Consider the following 25765-nt stretch of genomic DNA (forward strand, 5'->3'; position numbering starts at 1 on the left):
TGAAATCTTCCAACAGTAGCACCGCCCCTTTCATACCAATCTTTTGAATATCTTCTATCAGATCCTTGTCTAACTTCTCCGTTTGCATAGGAGGTCTGTAGAAAACCCCCCTGTGGATACAGGTTCCATTTTCTCTTTCCAGGACGATCCATAAAGCTTCTTCCTTTCCCCAGGTTCCCCGCATTTGAGCCGCTCTGATATAGTCTCTCGCACTAGCCACTCACAATAGCCACTCCTCCATCTCTTCGGCCCTCTCTATCCTTCCTAAAAGGATTATAGCCCGGTATGGTCACATCCCATTCATGGGAATCGTTGAACCATGTCTCCGTAATAGCAACAATATCCAAGTTTTCTTCAAACATCAGGGCTTGCAAGTCTTGAACCTTTTTACTTACACTACGAGTATTTGTGCACATAGCTTTCCATGTGCTTAGTGAGTTTAGGTGGTTTACTATATTTACATGACCTCTCCCTCTGCCATCAAGTTTATTCTGGGGGTGGCTTTCCGAAATCCCTCGTTTCCTTTTGCCACCCCCACCCTGTAGTTTAAATGTCTAGAAACTTATTGTCTGAATTTCTCCCCAATGATCCTTTTTCCCATCACAGAAAGATGTAACCCATCATTACAGTACAGCTTGTTATTTTTCCACTTATTACCCCATCCTTCTTTGTATCTAAAACCTTCTTTTTTACACCAAGACTTAAGCCACTTATTGAATTCCTCTGTTTTGAGTAGTCTTTCCTCTCCCCTCCCCCATGTGGGAATCAAACATATAAATGGCGAGTGACCGAACTCACTTGCAAATGCGCAGTAGAGACTTCCCTCTCTGTCCCGCCCCTGCGTCACTACGTGATGACGGGGGCGGGACAGAGAGGGAAACTGCGCTCCCCCCGAGATCGCCGCTACCCGTACCCCCCCCCCCCCCGAGTCGCCACCGCCACCCCTCTACCCGGCCCGGGCCCTCTGATCGCAATTATTTCCACTTACATCACCGCAGATCAGCTGAGCTCCGGTCGGCCTTCCTTCCCTGCCTGTGTCCTGCCCTTGCCGACGGTACGTCACATGAGGGCGGGACAAAGGCAGAGAAGGAAGGCCAGGCCGACGGGAGCTCAGCTGATCTGCATGCTGTGGCGATGTAAGTTGAATTAATAGCGAACAGAGGGGCCGGGTGGAGGGGTGGCAGCGGCGGCGGCGACTCCGGGGGGGGGGGGGGTACCGGTAGCGGTGACCTCAGGTGGGAGGAGGGGGCAACGGAGACCTCGGGGGGGGGGGGGGCCTTGGAAAACCCCCATTCCAATAGTAGCCCGTTTTAACGGGCTCAATGACTAGTTATTTCAGAAAAGCCACAGTCCGAACCAAAGATTTCAGTCCAACCCCAAGCTTCTGGAATGCTCTCTGTGCTGTAATAGAAAAGAGCAGTAGTGAAACAGTATCCAATACATATGTTGCTCATCTCGCTTCTGCAATGGTGTCCAGCATTTAATGAAGCCCTGCGGTGGTCAGAAAATCGATCTAGTCGGGTTGCACTCCCCTTTCCATGCCAGTCTAAGGAGGATGTAGGTGGTGATAGTTTCCTCTGCAGCTGAGTAACCTTTTCCGGAAGAATCGGCACTTCAGCAGATGATCGTGCTCACCGGGTGTTCCCATTTATCTCAAATACCAATGCGAGAGGATAGGCCCATTTATACTTGATGTTTTCCGTCCTCAGGAATGCAGTGACCACACTTAGTTCTCTGCGCTTCTAGAGAGTCAGAGCAGAGATAGCCTGATAAATTTCCACTGTAAGGTCTTTCCACATAATGAGACTTTGCTTCCGGACTGCAGCCAGGATCTGCTGTTTCATATTAAAGTCTGTAAGGCAAAAGATAGTGTCCCTGGTCAAATTATCCCTACGTGGGCCAGCCTTCTATGAACCCTATCTATTTTTAAGTACACGTGTGGTCAGGAAAATCAGGAGTGGATTGAAGTAGCTGTTAAGCAATTTGCATTACTATGCAGCACAGTCGGAGTGGAGGAGTAGCCTAGTGGTTAGAGCAGTGGACTTTGATCCTGGGGAACTGGGTTCGGTTCCCATTGCAGCTCCTTGTGACTCTGGGCAAGTCACATAACCCTCCATTGCCCCAAGTACAAATAAAGTACCTGTATATACTATGTAAACCACTTTGAATGTAGTTGCAAAAACCACAGAAAGGTGGCATAACAAGTCCCATTCCCTTTCTCTTTCATATGGAGATGCTTCAGGCACTCCTCGTACCTTCAAATTATGGCAATGTGGTCTGTTTTCTAGGTCTTCTGCTTTATCCCAGAGAGCTTGTGAGTCAGTATTATGAGAATTCAGCGAGGAGTGTATATCTATGATGTCACCTTTGCATTGAGCAACCCGAGCTTCACATACTGTTTGGCAGTCTCCCTATGCTTTAATCTCTGTCTTTAAATCTTCCACTGCTCCTCTAATATCCTGGTGAATCAGACATAATTCACTTTTAATATCAGCCAACCAATATAAGGCCTTCACTGAGCAGCCCTCTCGCACTTCCTACTTGGAGCTGAGTTCAATCTTCGAATCCTGCAGCGCCATTTTCTCAGACTGCACGTCAGCACTCAGTTTTTGTGAACTTGATTGGTCTTCGATGGACTCGGACTTCTTAGGCATTCGGTAGTCTAACGATTGATATGACTGAAGAAACAAATAATGCTCTGCAAACTGGGGAATTAGATTATAGTATAAAGCTTTAGTCAGAGGCCTAGCCTGATGCCGCCATCTCTGTTGATGACATCACTTCCTCCTCCCACCTCTTTTTTTTTTTCCCCCTGCTAGCTATTCCTTTTCCTATGCAGAAAACCTTCTCTTGGCTTTTGCTCTACCTTCCTAGATGTTTGGCAACCCTAAGATCATCGGATATTGTCACACACATATCTCCCTCTTTTGTGCTTAAAAAAAAAGTACTTAACTCCCTATACAGAAACTGCCCCTTTGGGGTTTTGCCACCGAAAGGTATGATTTTTGTATTTTTTAAAATTAAATCTGAGCTTCCAAATTGTAGACCATTCTGCAAGCTTCACTAGATCCTTTTTCATGATATTCATACTTTGCATGGTGTCTACCCTGTTATCTTCTTCACAGCCTTTCCAGAACATCATTTACAAAATTGTTGTAAAGAATGGGGCCAAGGACACATCCCACTCATTCAGTCACTATAGAATCCATATCAAAGGCACTGTGTACATCTATAAGTGAGCCTTGGAAAACCTTGCTGAAATCTGAGTACACAATATGTAGCTTCTCCCCTTATCCAGTTGTCACCTATTGAAAGAAATTTATCAGATTTGTCTGATGAGATCTACCTCTAGTAAAATCATGCTGCCTCAGATCCTGTAATCTCTTAGATCCAAAAACCTGCAGTTCTCTGTTTTAGCAGAGTTTTTTTTAATTTACCACAGAAGTCAGACTAACCAGCCTGTGGTGCCTAGCTGCCTTTTTGCTTCTGCTTTTGTGAAGAGGAACTACATGTCGCCAGTGTCCAGTTCTCCAAAACTAGTCTGTGCTCTGATGAGGTGTTGCAAATGTCAGGTAGCAGAACATCCAGAACTTTCCTAAGTTCCTTCAGTACCCTTGGGATATGTCCCATCCAGATCCATTGCTTGGTTTTAATTTAACTAGTTTCTTAAACTGTCTTCTAAAAATGATTTGATATCTATCTCATTTCCATTCCTGTTAATTTTCTCTGGTCCTATTCCCAGTCCTTCATCTGTGAACATAGAATAGAAATATTTGTTGAATAGTTCTGCTTCATTCTTATCAGCCTCTATAAATTTTTTCCTTTCACTTTTGAGTTTGATAATGTTTCCACATTTTGCCGCATTGGCTATATTTTCTTCAATTTGCATTCTTGTTTTCGTGACTACTGTTCCAGCTTCTCTTAGTTTTCCTAGATAATGTTTGTCTTCCTCTTTCTAGACTCTTTTTATAGTTTGTGAATATTAACTTCTTTTTTCCCTTAATTTTTCAGCTACTACTTTCCAATACCATAACTTTATTTCCTTTTTTGTTTTTAATAATTTTACTAATAAGCTTCATAATCCATTAAAATATCTGCTTTTATTTTTGCCCACTAGTTTTCTACTTCCCCTAGATGCCCCCATTAAGCTAATGAAGCCTTGAGATATTCTGCTATATTGACAAAGTTAGTTTTCCTGAAGTCTAGGACCCTTGTTTTTGAATGAACTATCCATACGTGTGGCTTAATAAAAAATACTAAGACTAGGGGTCATGCAATGAAGCTACAAAGTAGTAAATTTAACACAAATCAGAGAAAATGTGTTTTCACTCAACGTGTAATTAAACTCTGGAATTTGTTGCTAGAGAATGTGGTAAAGGCGGTTAGCTTAGCAGAGTTTAAAAAAGGTTTGGATGGCTTCCTAAAGGAAAAGTCCATAGGCCATTATTAAATTGGACTTGGGGAAAATCCACTATTCTTCGAGGACAAGCAGGCTGGACATCATCACGCATGGGTTGTTGTCCGCGACAGCCTAGGAGCTCCGGATTTAAAAATCAAAATTTTAAAACTTCTAGAAGCGACGAGAGCGGGCGCGGGGACAACACACCATGCATGCGCGAGTGACTTCCCTCCCGTGACGCCTGCGCGCTTCCCTCAGTTTTTTTTTCCGCTTCGCGAGTGAGTGTTTTTGTTTTGGCGCTTCTCGTGATTTCGGCCCAGGGGACTTTTTGTTGCGTTTACGCTCTCCGTTTTTTTTTTAAGGTTTCCTTTCTTTTTCGTTGCGGCCGCCTTTAGGCTGCTCGGTCACGTTCCTTTTTTCCCTTTTTGTGCCTTTCTCATTGGCACCATCGAGTCGTTTGACTTTTCGATCGCTATTTTTCCTCCCATGTCCATCGAGGACTCCCAGCGGCTTCAAGCGCTGTTCCCACTGCAACCGGACCATCTCGTCTACCGACCCTCACACTTGGTGTCTCAGTGCCTGGGGCCCAACCATCTGCCAGCTTCCTGTAAGCTGTGTAAATTAATGAAAAAGAGGACCAAGGTGGCTCGAGAGGCTCAGCGTGAGAAACTTTTTTCAGATCGGTCCAGTCCTTCGACGTCAGCATCGACATCGGTACCGAGGTCGGCGGCATCGACATCGAGGGAAGCAGTATCGAGAGGTCAGGTAATGGCTGCCGAGAGACCATTCAGAGCTGGGAGCAGCGAGGCATCGAGTGGGTCTCCACCCGTCTGGACACCTACTGCTATGCAGGCCCCCCGGGACTGCCCTGAGTTGGACCCGGCCCGAGGAGGCGTGAGGATTCCACGTCCTCATCGGTACCGAGGAGTTGTCGATGTCGGGCGAAGGCTAAGAGCTCTGGGGAGCCGAACGGTGTTGGCCCCCGAGAAGCGTCGGCGCTGGAGGACTTCTCACCCTCCATTCAGGAAGTGCCGATGCGTCAGTCGTCTGGCAGCCAGGTACCGGCTCTCGAACCTCCTCAGATTCTGGCACTGACTCCTGCACCGGCCCCACAGCTTTGTTCCGATGGCAGCACTCAATGAGTGTCTCTGGGCCATGCTTCCAGGCCTTCTGGAAGGAATGATGAGTCCATCTGCCTCGGTACCGGAGGTGCTTGCGCCTCGGGTACCCACTGCTGAGACAGCGTCTGGCCTATCTCCTGCGCGGAGGTCTCCTCCCTCGGTGCCGCTTGCGGTGCCTGAGCCGGTTGCCACCCAGATCGACTCTTCCTCGACGTCAGTGGAGGAAGCTTCGCCGGAGTCCAGGCAAGGGTCCCACTTCTCGACGCCCCTCACGAGGACATCGATCCTCGAGGTTGAGGCAGGTTCGGGCTGCTCTTCAGGAGCTCCTGTCCGATACCGAAGAGGAGCACTCATGGGGAGAGGAGGAAGACCCCAGATATTTTTTGGAGGAAGATTCTCAGGGGCTTCCATCTGATCCTACTCCACCTATGAGGTTAGACAATCTTCACCTGAGTGTCTTTCCTTTTCATCTTTTGTGCGGGAAATGTCTAGGGACATTCTATTTCCTATGGAGGTTGTGGATGTAGCCCAGGGCCGAGATGATCGAGGTCCTGGATTATCCTTCTCCACCAAAAGAGGTTGCAACGGCCCCCTTGCACAATACACTCGGGAAGTGATGTTGCGAAATTGATCTTGCCCTCTATCTAATTCAGTTGTGAACAAGAAGTCTGAGTCCCAGTACAGAGTCCACGGTGAGCCTGTGATGGTGAAGGCCCAACTTCCTCACGATTCCATGGTGGTGGACTCTGCACTCAGAAGATCCAAGAGTATAGGGACTATGCGTCGGAGCCCCCGGGCAGAGAGTCTAGGTCTTTGGATTCTTTTGGGATGCGTATCAGGCTGGAATGCTCAGGGGCCAAGATTCAAACATACCAGTGTACACCAGCATTCACTTACGGAACTCGATAAAGCAACTGTTCCAGTTTAGTTGAAGCTCTCCCTCCGGAGATTGCTGAACCTTTTCACCAGGTGGTCAGGCAGCAGAAGGCATGTCGTAAATTCCTGGCCAGAGGAGCTTTGATACTTTTGATGCTGCATTCCAGGTGGCTGCTCAGGGTATCGTGATGCGCAGACTCTCCTGGCTGCGTGTCTCGGACCTGGATCAGAAGACCCAGCACCGAATGGCGGATGTTCCTTGCTGGGGGGATAATCTTTTTGGAGAGAAGGTTGAGGATATGGTTGATTCCCTCAAGAAGCATCATGATGCTATGGATTCTCTCGGCCCGCCGGACGCTTCTGCTACTACCTCCCTCTTCTAGGAGGTTTTTTGGAAGGGAGGAGGAGTGCTCCCTATTCCTCTGGCAGGCGTAGGTACACTCCTGCTTCCCGACAGCCTGTTCGAGCTCTCTCCCAGCAGCTTCGCTCTCGTCAGCGGCGTGCACCACAGGTCCCTCCGGCTCCACAGCAAAAGCAAGGGACGGGCTTTTGACTGGCTCCAGAGCAGCATAGCCGACATCAAAGTGTCTGTACTGGACGATCTACCTGTTGGAGGGAGGCTGATATTTTTCACCAATGGTGGCCTCTTATAACCTCCGACAGGTGGGTTCTTCAAATAGTCCGGTTTGGATACGCTCTCAATCTGGAATCAATACCTCCAAATTGCCCACTGGGAGCTCAATCCTTCAGTTCCCAGCACAAGCAGGTACTTGCAGAGGAACTCTCCGCCCTTCTCACCGCCAATGCGGTTGAGCCCGTTCCACCAGGGCAAGAAGGGCTGGGATTCTATTCCAGGTACTTCCTTGTGCAAAAGAAAACAGGGGGGATGCGTCCCATCCTAGACCTCAGGGGCCTGAACAAATTCCTGGTCCGAGAAAAGTTCAGGATGCTTTCCCTGGGCACCCTTCTTCCCATGATTCAGGAAAACGATTGGCTATGCTTTCTGGACTTATACTCACATCTCAGTGCTTCTAGATCACAGGCAGTACCTTCGATTTCGCCTGGGAACTCAGCATTTTCAGTACTGCGTGTGCTGCCCTTTGGTCTCGCATCTGTGCCCAGAGTGTTCACAAAGTGCTTGGCAGTTGTCGCATCATCGCTACGAAGACTAGGAGTGCATGTGTTCCCTTATCTCGATGATTGGCTGGTGAAGAACACCTCGGAGGCAGGAGTTCTACGATCCATGCAGATTACTATTCAACTGCTCGAGCTACTGGGGTTTGTCATCAATTATCCCATCTGATTCCCGTACAGAAATTGGAATTCATAGGAGCTCTGTTGAACACACGGACATCTCGAGCTTATCTTCCCCAGGCAAGGGCAGACAACCTTCTGGCCCTAGTGTCCTCAGCTCAAGCATCCCAACAGTTCACAGCTCGGCAGATGTTGAGGACTTCTGGGCCACATGGCCTCTACAGTTCATGTGACTCCCATGGCACGTCTACACATGAGATCAGATCAGTGGACTCTAGCTTCCCAGTGGTGTCAGGCTATGGGGATCTAGAGGATGTAATCCATCTCTCCACCGATTTTTACAATTCCCTTCAATGGTGGACCATTTCGTTCCAATCTGACCTTGGGACGACCATTCCAAATTCCTCAGCCGCAAAAAGTGCTGACGACGGATGCATTCCTTCTGGGGTGGGGAGCTCATGTAGATGGGTTCTCTACACTCAAGGAGTTTGGTCCTTCCAGGAAACGCATCTGCAGATCAACCTCTTGGAATTGCGAGCGATTGGAATGCGCTGAAGGCTTTCAGAGATCGGCTGTCCAATCAAATTATCCTAATTTAGACAGACAATCAGGTTGCGATGTATTATACAAACAAGCAGGGGGAACCGGATCTCGCCCTCTGTGTCAGGAAACCATCAGAATGTGGCTTTGGCGCGGCCAGCACGGCATGCTTCGCCAGGCTACATATCGGCAGGCGTAAACAACAGTCTGGCCGACAGGTTGAGCAGGATAATGCAACCTCACGAGTGTGGTCTCTGAACATGGACGTTGTCCGCAAGATCTTCTAGCGTGGGGCACCCCCTCGGATCTTTTTGCCACTCAGCACAATCACAAGGTACCCTCAATTCTGTATATTCTCCGAGATGATGACCAGGTTTGGAAATGAGATGAAGGAGATAGATGAGACCACGTTTTAAAAGCTATTTTGAATTCATTTAGATATATTAAAAATAGAGAAAGAATAAAAGTGGACAAAGGACATATGTTTAAGAATTGAAGAATTTATATTAAAGAGTGTTGTGATAGTAAAATGGATCAAATGAGGAATATCTGCCCACCATAAAAGTGCCTGGCTCACGTTATTAAGCCTGTGTGGTGGTGACAGAGACATCTGAGGGATTTTATACAATATATGAATATCCTTTACTATTGGTGAAAATGTGTTGAATAGTTGTGAGAGCTGGGTATTATATGAGATATATACTTGGAACCCCCTCTATTGAAGAAGTGATATTATATTTATTGGACTGAAGTAAAAAAATTTTCAGTAGAACAGGTCCAATGTATGAATAATATAATAACTCCTGACGAAATTCGATTGGGTATAAAATCTTTAAAGTTGACAAAGGCACCGGGCCCTGATGGGTATGGCCCAGAGTACTATAAAATATTGGTGGAGGAGGTAGCACAACCATTGGCAGATATTGTACAATAGCCTGGCTGGGGAGGGGGGGGGGGCAACTTTACCAAACCTTGCACATATAATCCTCTTGCCCAAACCGTGGAGAGATCCAGAGCAGGTGGGAGTCATACAGAACCAATTTCCCTGCTAAATCAGGACACTTAAGATACTGGCTGCCATTTGGCTAGGCGGATGACTAATTTCTTGCCAGATGTAATACACGAAGACCAGGTAGGATTGGTCCCTGGTAGGTATGCATCTATGAACATAATTAGAGCCCTTGGCCAGCTATACATACGTATAGGGGACAAGGGAGGACTGAAGCCATAATCGGACTAGATATGGAGAAGGCGTTTGATAGTATCTCATGGCAGTACCCTCTTTTGGGTTCTGGAACAATTTGGGGTTCAGGGCAGATTTCTTGAATGGATCGGGGCTCTTTATACGGGACCACAAGCCAGGTTAATAATTAATAATAATCTCACGGGGAGGTTTTCCTTGCAAAGAGGAACAAGGCAAGAATGTCCCATGTCTCCCCTGTTATTTTGCTAGCAATAGAACCACTTGCACTAAAAATAAGACAGGCGCATGGGTTGCGGGGCCTTCAAGGTGGGTGGCAGGGAAATTTGCCTAAATTTATTCGCAGACAGATATATTGCTGTATCTAGCTGATGCGCCAAACATTTGGACAAAGTTTTGTTTTTGGTTCGAGAGTTTGGGGACTGTCCGGGTTCCAAGTTTACTGCAACAAATCGGAGCTTCTCCTTTTATCGGGAGGTACTGCAGGATATGAGAGGCTGGCGATACCACCGGTTCAGAGCCACATGAGATATTTGGGTATTTATCTCAGTACGAATCCGGAAGAGGTATATAGGCGAAATATTCTGGCACAAATCGATAAAATCAAACAGGGTGTGTTCACGGTGGATGATCTCCCACTCTCCCTGTTTGGTCGGGTGGTGTTGACAAAAATGTCTTAGTCCCTAAACTATTATATCAGTTGCAGGTCATGCGTATCTGGATTAAAAGGAAAGAGGAAAGAATGTTCCGGTCGATAATACGAGCTTTTATATGGCGGAAGAAGGGATCAGGACTAGGTCATCCGGTACTTATTCTGCAGAAGGAGCAGGGGGGGTTAAATTTACCTGATATACGCCTATATAATGTGGCGGCATTATTGCGACTGGTATATGAAGGGATTAGTGGGAGGGCTCAGTTTACTACTCTGACTTGGTGGGAGGGTTGGTGTTCCCCTTACAAGTTTATTAATTTAGTCCATACTCCGCCCGGACTGGGAACAAGGTTTAAGAGACCAGCTTTCTTCAACCTTTGAGATTAGCTTGGAAGTGGTGGCGTAGGCATCAGGCTCGCAGCCCTGAGGTGTCTCCCTTCTTGAGACTTGTGGGTAACTCGGCTTTCCCGGCAGGTATGGGGAGATCGTGGTTTCATCAATGGGAACGGGATGGCTCTCTTACAGTGGGTCACCTGCTTAATTTGACTGATGGGGGTTTTATGAACTTGAACAGGTAAAGGAGTGCTGGAGGGGTGCCGAATGTGCAACACTTGCAGTACATGCAGGCAAGACATTATTGGCAACAAATAGGGGCGAAACACGGAGAGCAAGCGACATTTGGCCACCTAGATAAGAAGGTCTTGACTATGCCAGTTGGGGGCAATAGACTGTCGACCTGGTACAGGTTGGTGAAAAGGACTAATAAGGAAAATGGGGTGGAGAGGATAATCTCTCAGTGGAACGAGGATCTAGGTATACAATATGACAGTCTTACCTTCCAGAAATTGTTTAAGACACTGTATGAGTTGGTTAAAGCTACAGATTGGCAAGAAACCCAATTTAAAATTTTACACAGGGGATATATAACAAGGGAGAAGGGGATGTATATGAAGTTATGGGACACAGCCTTTGTCGAAAATGTCAGATGGGAAGCGATAAGTTTTTGCATGCCTTTCTGGAATGCCTCAAATTATCCATATGGAATAAGCCTTCCTGGTGATTAATAGGGTATTGCAGTCAACGGTTCGTAGAACGGACATATCTGGCGCTTTTGCTGGGGTATCAGGTGGATTTAGTTCTACAGGGACTCTCACTGCCCCAGTGGAGATTCTTATATATGTCAACCTTGGCAGTGAAGAAAACCATTCTTCAATTTTGGATGAGTGAAGAAGTGCCAATCTCAGGGTGGTTGTCGAAGATGCAGGAATTAGCTAAATATGGAAGTATGTGTATAAGAGGTCTCTTAAGCTGGATTGTAAACAATATGCGGATATCTGGATACGGTTCCTAGTTGAAAGCCAATCTCATGATGTATAAGGTCCAACAAAATGGGGGGGAGGGGGAGGGAGGTGGAGCTGTTTATGGTTGATTTTGGAGGCAAATGGTGTTTGTAAGGGTATGAATGGTGGTGTGTGAGTGGGGGGGGGGGGGTGTATGGGGGGTAAAACTAAAAAACATGTCAGCTTCTTTCGTCTTGAGTGTCATGGTTCCAAGAGGGGTGACGATATAGTCAGAATGTATAATTGAGGCATTGTAGGTTATAATGGGCTCCTTGTTCACTCATGATGGAGTATGTATTTGTTGAAGTGTTGCTGATGCTAATAAACAGAAAAAAAAATTCAACTCCACCCTCCTAGGCCCATTTCTCTTCTGTTCTGTTCCAGGCTGCACTCTCACTTAGTTGTGTTTGTTTTGAGGTCAATCTCAGTTATGTCCTCACCGTTGCGAGGCCCAATTGACCATGTTTTGAGTGAGCCTGGGTGCTATGGATACCCCATGAGTGATGATGTCCAGCCTGCTTGTCCTCAGAGAAAATGAAAAATACTTACCTGTAGCAGGTATTTTCCGAGGACAGCAGGCTGGACATCATCACAACCCTCCCTCCTCCCCTTTGGATGTTGTTCTTCTCGTTTGCTTTTATATAACTGAGGGAAGTGCGCGGGTGGGAAGTCACTCGCGCATGCGCGGTGCGTTGTCCCCGCGCCCGCTTTCGTCGCTTCTAGAAATTTAAAATTTTGATTTTTAAATCCGGAGCTCCTGGGCCGTCGCGGACGACAACCATGCGTGATGATGTCCAGCCTGCTGTCCTCGGAAGAATACCTGCTACAGGTAAGTATCTTCATTTTTTTTTGGGATAAGCAGCATAAAATGTTTGTACATTTTTGGGATCTTGCCAGGTATTTGTGACCTGGATTGGCCACTGTTGGAAACAGGATGCTGGGCTTGATGGACCTTTGGTCTTTCCCAGTATGGCAATACTTATGTACTTAATGTTAATATTGAAACATATCAAACCAGTAATCGCTGAATGTCGCATGATCACACACTACAACTAAAGCAATGGACAAGAAAGTGAGGACTGTGCAAAGAGGATCTCAGGAAGTCTTTAATATCAACAGCTAAAACATTTTTTAGCTATTGATATTAAAGACTTCCTGAGATCGTCTTTGCGCAAGTCCTCACTTTCTTGTCTATGCTTTTGTTGCACATGAGGGTTTTCCTCCTTTTGTTTTCCACACACTACAACTTCCAGAAAACAAGTCTCCCCATTATAAGCACCAGATCAAGTAATCACCCCCCCCCCCCCCCCTTTCCATTTTGTGTGTGTTTTCGTACCAGTTGTGGAAATAGTTCTCTTTGCAGAAAATCCAGGATCTCTCTACTTCTAGATAATTACCACGAGTGGAAGTTCCTAATCCACATCAGCAAATTGAAATTATCTCTCCAATAGGACTTCCCTTTTGTAGCAATATGTGAATGACTTAATTGAATCTGTTTCTTCTATGATGGAGTTCCTGTATATCACACCAATGTTCTATTTGGAAGAATACTTCAATGGAGTTAGTTGGATGGGAACATCTAAGGAAGTAGAAAAACACTGGGCCAAAACTGAAAGGGGCTTATTTTAGGACAACAATACATATTTGTTAGGATAGTAAATAAAAGTAAGTGGAAATGATGTTTTGGTTCTGAAAAGAATAGCTGAAAAGGTAAGGAAAACAAGGTTATCCGTCATAAACTATAGGTGATTGTAGAAAGAGGAAAGAGCAGTAAACACATCGGGCACAGCTAAGAGAAGCAAGTAAAACAGGAAAGCAAAGATACAGATGATAGAAGAAAAATCAGCGACCATAGTAAAATTGTGGAATAAGACTTTCTTTTTTTTTAAAGATATGTTAGTGATAGGAGAGAGTAACAAAATGGCTTTGTGAGACTTGAGGATTGAAGAGAAGGAATATATAGACGCTGGTAAGGAATTGCTTAACAAATGTTTCTGTTCTGTGTTCACAGATGAAGGATAGGGAGTAGCACTGCAGCAGGACCACCACCAATAGAAATGGAACTGTGTAGACTTTAAAACAATTTTCAGAGGACTGTGTTTGAGGAGCTAGCTAAACTAAAGGTAGACAAAAAGATAGGGCCAGATGGGATACTTCCAAGGTACTGAAAGAACTTAGGGAAGTTCTGGCTGCTCTAATTGTCTGACATTTTCAGTGCTTCTTTAGAGTTGGAAGTGATCCTGGAGGACTGGAAAAGGGCGTATGTGGACCCGTTGCACAAAAATGGAAGTAAGGAGATTGGGAACTATAGTTCGGTTAGTCTGACAGCTGTGGTTGAGTAAATTAATGGAAACACTTCTAAGACAGTGAGATTTCTGGAATCCAATGGATTGCAGAACTTGAGGCAATATGCTTTTAACCTAGAGGTAGATAGTAGCAAGCCAAATCTGATTATTTTGTTTGAGCTGGGCAATTTTGTTCAGATTTTATCTGTTTGCCACGAGTCAGGTGTTAAACGAAGTTTCCCAAAATTTGAGGTCTCTAACTGCAATAGTTGCAGATCTAGACCCCCTTTTCTGAAAGGTCAGTCCATGAGGCGCGCGATATTTACCAAAATGCCATTTTTGGGGTCTAATAAAATCCAAACACATTTATAAGAATGGCTAAAAAATTCAAATCCTGTACAGTTTTTGATGCTAATTTCCGATAAAATACATTTTAACGTTATGGATGCAAAATCCAGTCAAACAAGTTGATTCAAAGTGTGCATTAAAAATTGGTCGTGACTCATCGGAACATATTTGGACCAATATTCAGACCACAACAACTTTCATGCAAACAAAGATACGGACTTGAAATTTTGAACAAGCATTATGCTTGTGCTGGACATAATACTACCAGAGTTGCAACTAACCGCATCTATAACAGCCCTGCAGGATCTCTTCAAAGTTGGCACTGTCAGCGCAAATGGTAAAATGTACCAAAGTTCAAGCCAATTATTAAAAAAAGAGTCTGCCTGAATCAGCTTGTGAACAGTATCATCTGAAAGAGAAAATTGTGCACTACAATACTGATATGTTTTTGTTTTGCAATGCCAACATTAAGTAGCCATTTTCTCAGGTCAAAGTATGTTATATTTAGTACGCTTTGAAGGTCTAATTTTTCTTCATTTCTAGGAACTTGAGTCTTAATAGTCGCTTAAAAGTATTGATATAATTATTTATTCATTCATATTTTATTCGTTGATTGTCCAATCGTTATTGTGCGCTATTATCAGTTTGGTCGTGCCATCTCAGGTGAATATTCCAGCTATTAATAAATTAGTGATGCTGAACAAATAGATAAAGTCACAAATCTTCAGCCTGGGCAGTATATTGCTTGCATTTATGGTGGATTGGAAACGTTTGTGAAACATTCAGTTGAACAGAAAGATGCTTTCATAAGCTTTATGCATCCTCATGGTCCCGCTACTTCATTTTATTGGCGGTAAGACGCGATACTTGCGGATCCCAGAACAACTTATTATTGCTGTTATTCCAGCTCCATCAGTGACATCATCTGGTCGGCAATATAGTGTCCTGAAACCGTTCTCTTGCAGATCATTGATGCTTTCAGAATGATTGAAGTAACTGAAGAAGGCAGGCTTGGGAACCTGCAATGAAGTAACTGAAGAAGGCAGGCTTGGGAACCTGCAGTAAAGAAACACACAATCAGGCTTGGGATCCTGCAGTAAGATACCCACCCGTAGCTGTTACTGCATGGCTATCGGGCGTGGCCCCTATGGCAATGGGGGACTACTGGTTTCAATGTGTAACCAGTAATGGCTCAGCCATCATGGACCACACCATACCGCGCAATGAGAGACAAGGGCATATTCTAACAAGGTCATCTCCACTCTCTTGCAGGCCCGCAAGCATTCCACTTCCATTGCCTATGCTTGGATCTGGCGCCAGTTTGAGGCTTGGTGTTTTTCTAAAGCGATCACACCCATGCGGGTTTCTGTCTCGCGTTACTAGACTTTTTGCAGGATGGTATACAAAAAGGCTTGGCCTATAATTCCATGCGTGTTCAAGTGGCAGCCTTGGCATGTTTTCGGGGGGAAGGTCGCTGGCCTCTCTCTGGCTGCGCACCCGGACATTTGCACGGTTTCTTAGAGGGGTGCTCGGCCTCCGCTCCTCCGTGCGGGCCCCTTCTCGAGCTTCGGAACTGGGGCTAGTATTAAAGGCTCTTTCAAGTGTTCGCCCTTCGAGGCGCTGAGGCGAGGCTTCGGAGAAGGATAGACTATAAAGACAGTCTTTTTGGTGGCCATTACATCGGCGAGACAGGTGTCTGAGCTCCAGGCGCTGTCCTGTCGAGACCGATTTCTGCAATTTTCAGAGTCCGGAGTTACGGTACATACTGTGCTTTCCTTCCTGCCTAAGGTGGTTTCAGTGTTTCACCTAAACCAGCCTATTTTTCTGCCCCCTTTACTAGGGAGTAGTTTCCGGAATCTTTTGGGCAGTTGCACCTTCTGGATATGCACAGGGCTCTGTTGCAGTATCTGCAGATGTCAAATGCTTTCAGGACCTCTGATCACCTTTTTGTATTGTTGTCAGGTCCTCGCAGAGGGTCTCCAGCATCTAAAGTCACTATAGCCCGTTGGCTTAAGGAAGCCATTTTTTTCTGCATATTTGCTATCTGGCCGGCCTCCGCCTGATGCCTTTAAGGCACATTCCACAAGAGCGATTTCCTCCTCTTGGGCTGAGACGGGAGCACTCTCTCTTCAAGAGATATGTAGTGCAGCTACTTGGGCTTATAAGCTCCCTTTTTGCCCATCATACAGGCTGGATGTGACTGCCAGGAGGGACGCGCTTTTTGGAGCCCAAGTGCTTGCGCCGTGGTGTGGCTTGTTCCCGCCCTATCTAAGGATTGCTTTGATACATCCCATTCGTAATGGATCATCTGCTGCTGATGACAAGGAAGGGAAAATTAGGTTCTTACCTTGGTATTTTCTTTCCTTTAGTCAACAGCAGATGAACCATGATCCCTCCCTGATTGACTCTGTTTTTTGTTCAGTTTTCCTGCAGAAATTTTCCTCATGGGAGAATTTGGAAAACAGTCTTAAGGATTTCTGTTCTACTACAGGAGTTGAGTTCGTCCCTCCTTGTGTTATTGCTCCTGTTCTGGGGCGTTCGTTTCACTGTGAGGAAAGTTCATGTTATGCTACTCTTGCGGTTTAACACTGCTTGGGAAGCTTCATAATACTGAGAGGCAGATGGAGCTAGCCGTCCTAGAGGCACTATAGTTTTCAGTGTTCTCTATTTCCCCCTGCTGGTAGGTGGACACAACCCATTCGTAATGGATTCATCTGCTGTGACTAAAGGAAAGAAAATTACCAAGGTAAGAACCTAATTTTTCCCCTTTCCTGGCATGTCCAAAAGCAGCAGCCATTTTAGTAAGAAATACACTGGGATAGTGGCTATGCAAGCTGCCTAAAATGATATCCAATATATCCTTGTGGCCAATATGGTTTGAATAAGGAACGCCCTCCTATCACATAAGCACATAAGCACCGCCGCCGCTGGGAAAAGACCAAAGGTCCATCAAGCCAGCATCTCTGTCCTCCGACAGCGGCCAATCCAGGCCCCAAGAACCTGGCAAAAACCCAAAATTTAATAATGATCAATGGACTTTTTCCTTCAGGAATCCTATCCAGACCCCCTTTAAACTCAGCAAGGCCAGCTGCTTCGTCACTACCCTTCTCCGGCAATGAGTTCCAGAGTCTAACTATGCGCTGAGTAAAGAAAACTTTCTCCGATTTGTTTTAAACCTACCACATTTAATTTCATCTTGTGTCCCCTGGTTCTATTATTGTTAGAAAGTGTAACAAGCGTTTCACATCAGTCCACTCTACCCCACTCATTATTTTGTACACCTCTATCATATCACCCCTCAGCCGCCTTTTCTCTAGGCTAAAGAGTCCTAGCCGTCTAACCTCTCCTCATAGGGGTAGTCATCCCATCCCTTTTATATCATTTTTGTTGCCCTTCTCTGCACCGTCCTCCAATTCCTTTATATCTTTTTTGAGATGAGGCGACCAGAACTGAACACAATACTCCAGGTGCGGTCGCACCATGGAGCGATATAACGGCATTATAACCTCTCATGTTTGTTTTCCATCCCTTTTCTAATAATACTCAACATTCTGTTCGCCTTCTTAGCCGCCGCAGCACATTGAGCTGAAGATTTCAAGTCCTATCCACAATGATTCCCAGATCCCTTTCTTGGTCCGTAACTCCTAAAGGGGAACCTTGCATATCATAGCTGTAATTCGGGTTCCTCCTTCCCACATGCATTCTTTTTATATGGTCTGTATAGCTTTATGGGAATTCATATGCTACCGTGGTACTGTGGGCAAATGTTCAAGCCTAGGGCTTGTACAGAAGCAACCAAACCACAGCTCAAAAGCATCAAAAAGTATTTTAGTATGGTTTGGGTTCAAACACAAAATAAGCCTGTTTTCCTTCTCAGGTTGCCAGTTCAGGTTCAAAATAAAGATTATTCAGTGCAAACACAAAAGAAACCTGCTTCTCTACCAAGTCTACCAGTTCAGTCTCAAAAAGGTTTTGTTTTTAAAACAATTCCTGGCATCATACAAAAGAAGCATGTTCTACCTTGCAGGCTGTAATGTTCAAACTTCCTGGAAGTCCCTGGTTCTGTTCTGGAGTCTCCTTCTGCGTGGACCCCTTGACTTTCCTTAAACATTGGATGATCAGAAAATATGAAACAATTTTGGCCCATAGGCGTCGAAACATTAGGTCTGTTTTGAGGACCTGGGCTCATTTAGATCTTTTTTGTCAGGAGCCACACAGCACTCCTTGACCTTGTGTAACCCTGCAATTTGTCTCCAGGTATTGCCATGGAACTTTGACTTTGATTATGCTTATGATTTTTTTTTTGGGGGGGGGGGAGGGGGGTTAATTTCCGGGGGGGTTTTGTTAGATTTTGTGTTTACTTTTGTATTCTCTGTATGACAAAACCTTTAATAAAAATATAATAAAAAAAAAGCATTGGGTTTTATACTTACTGGTTTAGGACCCTGTCCTGCTGGTTAGGTTTCCCTGTTCTGGCCTGGCGAGGAATGTATTTAACAAATAGGGTTAACTTATACACTCCCTCACAGCCCAGTAGCAGAGCCAAAAGGACAATTTTGGATGGGCCAATGGGTTGTGTGGGTGCGTATGCATTTCCTGTCTCCCCCCCACTTCCCTACCAAATTAAAAAAATTAATGGTTGTTTTGTGTGTTTGCATGTTGAGTGGCGCTTAGATGGTGACTCTGGCTCTGAAGAAATCAAGCTTGTATGGTCTGGGTCCTGTATATGGCAAACCGGTTTAGGGTGGGCTGGAGGGGGCTTCGACAGAAAACTCCAGTAATTAATTTGGACCACAAGGACAGGGCTGGACAGAATTTTATGATCTGTGTCCTGCAAATGGATGGATTTGTATAGGCTGTAGTGGGCTTCGACAGCAACTCAGTAGTTGGACCCTAAGGACAGGGCAGGTTGGACTTCTACGGTCTATGTCCCAGAAATGCCAACAGAGACAATCAAGTAACTTTAGTATTTCATATCATCTTCAATGTTGGCATAACCATGACTTGATAATGAGTGTGGCTGCTGGTCCAACTGAATGGACCGTGGTCTTTATTTGCCATCAATTACTACTAAATACCCTAGCTGATGAGAATCCCAAGCTGTTCCAGCTGAAGACATCTGCAGCTCACAAACTCCTATCAGGAAATTGCAACAGTCAGCAGCAGTGGTCTGAGCCACTGATGCTGACACCCTGGGCATGTTTGGTTCTTGTTGGTGTTGATGGCTTGGAGCACTGCCTCAGTTTTCTGATGGGGTTCAGTGGACTGCAGATGTCTTAGCTGGTGAGGATTAGGGATCCTGCCAGCTACTTGAATGGTGCGCTGCTGCTGGGTGAGCCTGAGACGAAAATGGATGGGCCAAGGTTTTCCCATGCCCACCTGTGTCTACATCCCTGTTATGATCGCATGCAGTTGTTGGTTTTTTTTAAAATAGTTTTTAATTGAATGCTTTTGATTCACGTGGCCCTCTTTTTATTTAAACTCCAATATTATTTGACTGCATCCTTTTTTGACTCCCCTTGCTCTTTTGTATATTTAATTTTAGTTATTAATTTTTATATCCCACATTATCCCAAAGCATGTTTGGTTCAATGTGGCTTACATAGAACACGAATGAATAGTGGCTTTTGTCGAACAGAGTAAATAGTAATAGCATATATAACTTACATTATGACAGTAGGCTAATAGTTAACTAAACAATAACTAGTAACCGTGGATATTACCAACAAAACGTTTTGAGTAGCAATAAAGATTTTGAGTAGCCAAGAACACCATCAGCGGGCAATGTTATTATGAAAAGAGCAGTTGAAACAGGTGAACAAGTTAGTGTCATTCTGAGTGACTAGATTGTCATTTAGTAAGTGTGATCCTGGTAATATGGATTGGTGAGTGATAGGAGTAGCCTGACCCAGTAAAAAGTTGGTGTTATAGATCATGCTCTTGGAATGTGGTGAGGATTCTGTGGATTTGAAGATTTTCTGCCTTCGTGGTGGAGATGTGAGTTGTTTTAAACTGGGTCAGGCCAGAGGTCCATCTAACCCAGTACTAAACAATGGCCGTCCTTAGTTACATTGTACATTGTAGAGTTCCAAAATTACAAGATTCCGGGCTACTTAACTCCAGGGAGAAAGCTATGAAGTTTCCCCTCTTACCTAGCTACAATGGTTTGTGGACATTTTTTCCTTTTCCCCAGGAATTTGTCCAAACCCTTTTTAAACCCAGCTACATAAACTGTTTTTACCAACCACTTGCTCTGGCAGTAAGTTCCAGAGATTATCTATACTTTGAGTGAAAAAATGTTGTCTCATGTTTTGTTTTAAATATGTTACTGTGTAATTTAATGGATTATCCCCTGTCTTTTACTTTCTAAAAGAGTAAACAATTGATTTTATAGACCTCTATCATATCTCCTCTCAGCTGCCTCGTCTCCAAGCTAAAGAGGTCTAACATATTTAGCCTTTCCTCATAGGGGAGTCATTTTATCCCTTAATCATTTTAGTTGCCCTTCTCTGTACCTTTTCTAGCTCCACTAAATAGTAACATAACATAGTAGATGACGGCAGAAAAAGACCTGCACAGTCCATCCAGTCTGCCCAACAAGACAAACATATGTGTAAACCTTACCTTGATTTGTACCTGCCTTATTCAGGGCACAGACCGTACAAGTCTGCGCAGCAGTACTTCCCGCCTCCCAACCACCAGTCCCACCTCCCATTACCGGCTCTGGCACAGACCGTATAAGTCTGCCCTCCACTATCCTCGCCTCCCAACCACCAACCCCTCTTCCCCCTACCTGCTCCGCCACCCAATTTCAGCTAAGCTTCTGAGGATCCATTCCTTCTGCACAGGATTCCTTTATGCATATCCCACGCATGTTTGAATTCCGTTACTGTTTTCATCTCCACCACCTCCCGCGGGAGGGCATTCCAAGTCAGTGTGTAGCTAGACACTGAAGGAGAAGAACATACTACAGGAGGCTCTGTGGTTGGAGGAAGGGAGGGGAGCAAGGCCTAGCTCCCTTCCCAGCCATGAGGCAGGGCTCTGGGGAGCACTCCTCAGGGCAGGGCCCGGCTCGGGAAACGGCCGGGCCCAGCTACCAGGAGAGACGGAGAAGCAGCTCTCAGCCGAGCCTGGCCCCTGGGAGAAGAGAGCGGAGTCCCCTGGACCATGGAGCCTCGAGGTCCAGGGGGGACAGTAGACCCAGCACCCCTCCCATGACCCAGCGGTTACCGGGTAAGGAGCACGAAGAGCATGGGAGGGGGAGGCAGAGGGTGAGGGTCCCGCAGGCCCAGAAAGTGGCAGAACAGAGGATGGAAGAGGGTCAGGAGCTTCAGCCGGTGCTGGACCCGTTGTACAGTGAGGATGAGTGGTCTGAGGAAGAGGAGGAGGAGGGGGTAGGGCAGCTGGGAAGCAGCAGCCCAGATTCTTCAGCCAGAGGTATCGTGGACAGGGTGAGGAGGATTGAAGCCCTGGGGAAGGAGGTGGAAGTGCTGGGGAAAAAACTAAACAGGGCTAGAACCCTGCAGAAGTTGGCCCCAGCAGCACAGAAGAGTCTGTATGGAAAGGAAGAAGCTCGTTTGAGAAAGCAGCTTTGCCTGAAAAGAAAGGTGTTGGACTCCCTGAAGAAGGGCTCTGATAACCCTTTAAGGGAACTCTATATTACCAGGGAAAGATTTCAACCCAGGACAGTGCCAAACCAGAATCAGCCAGAGGAAAACAGGAGAGTTGGTATCTGAGGAGATTGTGTTAACAAAACACCAGGGTGCAGTAGATAATGTGGTGGGGACAAGCAGTCAAGACACGTTAACAATTTATGAAGAATCTAGCAACTCAGAACCCTGTAAACCTTACCTTAGAGGCAGATGCCAGGGAAGAGAGGGAAGGAGTTGAAGAGACCTCAGTGGTGTGCTGCAGAGACTATGGCTGAAAACACAATGGAGTTGGAACGCAGTCAGCCTACACATTCTGCTGTATTGTTGAAACTGAGGACGGTGACTTGGGATTTTGTGTTATTTCACAAAATGTGACTGCACTACCCAACACTGATGCGGCAAACAGTTGACAGGGAAGTGAACACTGGAAGCATACTGACATTGGGAGTGTGGAGACTATGAACAGCAGAGGTCTTAGGGCTGCAGACACAGTGAGCTTAGTTAGCTCCCTGATTGAGGCACCAGGGTTTTCAGCCACAAGTGGTGGATTCAGCAGCACAGCCAGGCTCAGGGAATCCCCGGCACAGAAGGGAAGATGAGATAAACTCTGGCTCTGTAAAAACTGTAAGCAGCCTCACGCAGGACCTGCTAGTGCAGGGAGAACAGAGCTCTCCTCAGAGTGTATCAGCAGTCTCTCTGACAGAAGATATTGCTGGGGGATCGGCAGCCCAGGCAGAGGGAGCTCACTCCCAGGGAAGCATTGTGAAAGTGAAGGACTGTTCAGAACTGGTTATAGATTCCAGGGGGCTCAGTTCTCTGGGCACTGACTGTGGGCAGGGGGGAGGGGGAGGGGGAGGGGATGATGATGATGTTCAGGATATGTTGATTTGTGATGTGAGGGAGGGGGGGAAGGGGCAGAGGGTTTGGGGAACTGTTCTGTTGGTTAAAAGGTTGGTGAACGGGTTGCTGTTCCAGTTTGTGGAAGGGGGGAGGGGGTTGATGGGGAGATGGTAAGGGAAGGTAAAGGGGGTGGGCAGGAAGCAGCAGGGGGGAAGGGATAGGACAGCAAGGAGGGATCTATCAGCAAGTGAAGGGATAGCCTCAGTGAGGAGGGGAAGTAGTGGAGGCAGGGTCACAAGCAGGTGCAGATAGTGGTTAATAGGGAAGGATGAAGAGGGAAGGGGCAAGTTTTCCTTAGTAAGGACACAGATGCGGGGTTCCGGGGGGAGGTAGGGGTTATGGGCAACCGGCCCAAGAGAAGGAATGTGGTCCAAATCAAGGCGGGTGGGGAGGGGGGAATGCCTTCACGTGATACAGTGTTGAAAAACTAGTTTGTGGGGTTAGGGGTTGTCCAGAAGACCTCTAGGACTGTATGCATCCAGTTAATCTCCCAGAATACGATGTCAGTGTTCGGAAACCCAGGAGAGGTAGGAGGTCTTCTGGGAAAGTATGAGGGGGTGAAGGAGGAAGGGTGGGATGGGGAAAGGTGAGAGGGTAGTTCCCATCAGTCGGCCAGATCTGGTGCAGTGACTCTGCTAGTCCGGTAACGAGTCCCTCTCAGGGGCAGACTTTGGCCTTTTGGCTGCACAGGTATGCCGAGTGAGGACTCCATGACCAAGCTCCCGGATCCAAGTAGAAGTCTGGGCGGGCGGGGGGGGGGGGGGGCGGTTGGTTAAACTTCAACAGGTAGGGCAGGTAGTACAACACATTCCTTCAGCGCTTTTATTGGAAGGGACAGAATCCTGTGTTTTTACAAGGGACAGCCAAGACAATGTTTTCGGTGTGGGTCTTTCCGCCCATTTAGCATGTCCTGCCCAGTACAGCAATGTGCTAAGTGCGGATCGAAAGATCATCCCACCGAAGAGTGTTCTTCGATCAGGTGCAATCTTTGTGGTGGTCTGGGGCATGCCTTCCGGGACTGCCCTAGGGCGTCGCATAATGGGGGGAGGGAAGGAGGTGCAGGAGGAGGGGGTGGGGGGGAGGGGGGCTCAGGGTCGGGATCAGGGGGCAAGGGGGGCACAGAGGGAGGTTGTGGAGTTGGGGGTTCCAGAGGCAGCAGCACAGGTGGGGAAACAGGGGCAAGGGCTGGAAGGGGTAGATGAGTGGGCCCAGGTCCCCAAGAAGCAGAGGGGGGTGAAGGGGAAGGGTAGAGGGATTTCAGGGGGGTCAGGAGAGGGGGCTCGGCAAGAGAGGGAGACAGGAAACCGGTTTCAGGTTTTGGCAGAGGAAGAGGAGGTGGTGGAAGAAGAAGGGGTCGGTGGGGTTGTGGGGGGAGGGGAGGAAGGAAAGAGGAAATTAGAGGGGGTGGAGGGAGAGGGGGTAAGCGTAAGAAGAAGGGGGGGAAGGTTAGGAGGATGGAGATTAACGTGGAGGCTGGGGGCGGGTTGGACGGGGAGGGGGGAAGGGGGGGCAGGAGAAGGGGAGAAGCTTAGGAGGCAATCGGATAGAATTCGAGCTCTACAGGGGAAGGATCATGGGAGTGAGAGGGGGAAGGTTCAGGGGGTGAGAGGGGATCAGAGGGGGGAGGGGGAGCAAATAGAGGAAGAAGGGGGGGTTTTGTCTTTGAAGAGGAGGGGGGGGTTGGATGAGTCTAAGAAGAAGAAGGGAGGGGGGAGGGGGTGGGGAAGGAGGGAGGTTTTGAAGCTGGGGTTAGGGATTGGACGGAGGAAGAAGTGGTTGAAGAAGAGGTCTTGGCTCTAGGTAGGGGTGATGTGAAGGAAGCAGTTCGGCAGGAAGAGGTTGGGAGACAGTCATCTTTCCCTACATAATGGCAGGTATTATATTATTATTTGCCACTTTGAATGTGGCGAGTGTGGCCTCCCAGAGGGCGCAATGTTTGGCCTTTGAGGGCCTCTCCATGATCCAGGCAGGACTGGTTTCCTAATCCAGGAGACACGCTTGCAAACTATGGAGGCGATCAGGCGTGCGAGGAGGCCTGGAGATGGGGCCTTCGGTTTGGGGCTTGGCAGGGGACAGGTATGGGGGGGTAGGGATATTATTTAAAACACATAAGGTACAGATTCAAGGGTGATGGAATTAGGAGAGGGAGGTGTTTGGTGGTGGATGTTTTGTGGGACGGGGTGGCTTCCCGGATTATTAATGTTTATGGGCCACAAAGTAAGAGGAAACGTTCACGGTTATTTGGTAAAATTAAACCCTATTTATACATGGCACGTCAGGTGGTTTGGGGGGGGGGGGGGATTTTAACACCATTTTGAGGAAACAGGATAGTGGAGGAAGGGCAGCGCAGGTGAGGTATGATGGGATACGGCTAGCTGGGATAATGAAAGGGGCAGGTTGGTAGATGTGCACCTTGAATTTTCACCAGAGTGGAGGGTTTCACATTTGCACGGGGTACAGTGTAGGAGCAGGATAGACAGATCTTTGGTCTGGAAGGGGCATGCGTTCGGGGGCCCAGGTTGGTGGACGTGGACTTCTCGGACCATAAACTGGTGTTGGTGGAGGTGGGGGGGTTGGGCGGGACATAGGCAGGGGAGGGGGTTATGGCGGCTTAACCTTAAATGGGTTACCGATGAGAAGGTCAAGGAGGAATATCGGGCCTTTTTGGGTGACCAGCTTTCGATCCAGGGTATTTTTCCCTCCATTGGAGAATGGTGGGAGTTAGTGAAGAGGCGGACGAGGTTTTTTTTCACCCGTCAAGCTCGGAGAGAAGGAAGGGAGAGAACTTTGATTCTTTTGAGTAAGGGAAAAGATCCAGAGTCTTTGGCCAACTGGCATCCGATTGCCCTGCTCAATGGTGATCGGAAGATATTCACGCATATGCTTCTGAATAGGATGAAGGAGGTGTTGGTGGGGGGGGGGGGGTGTTGGCAAGTTCACAGGCCTGTGGGATTAAGGGGAGGGGGTTCTGGAGGCAGCGGCTTGGGTAAGGAAAGGTGTGGAACATAGTCGGGGGAAAGGAAGACTAATGGTGGCATTAGATCAGGATAAGGCTTTTGACAGGGTACAGTGGACGTTTCTTTGGCAGGTTTTAGAGCACTATGGGTTTCCTAGGGATTGGGTTGCTCAATTACGTTTATTGTACACGAGGGCACGGTGTTTTCCCCTGGTGAATGGTTGGAAAGGGAATAGATTCG

This window comes from Microcaecilia unicolor, chromosome 7 (assembly GCF_901765095.1).
Source record: "Microcaecilia unicolor chromosome 7, aMicUni1.1, whole genome shotgun sequence".
NCBI lineage: Eukaryota > Metazoa > Chordata > Amphibia > Gymnophiona > Siphonopidae > Microcaecilia > Microcaecilia unicolor.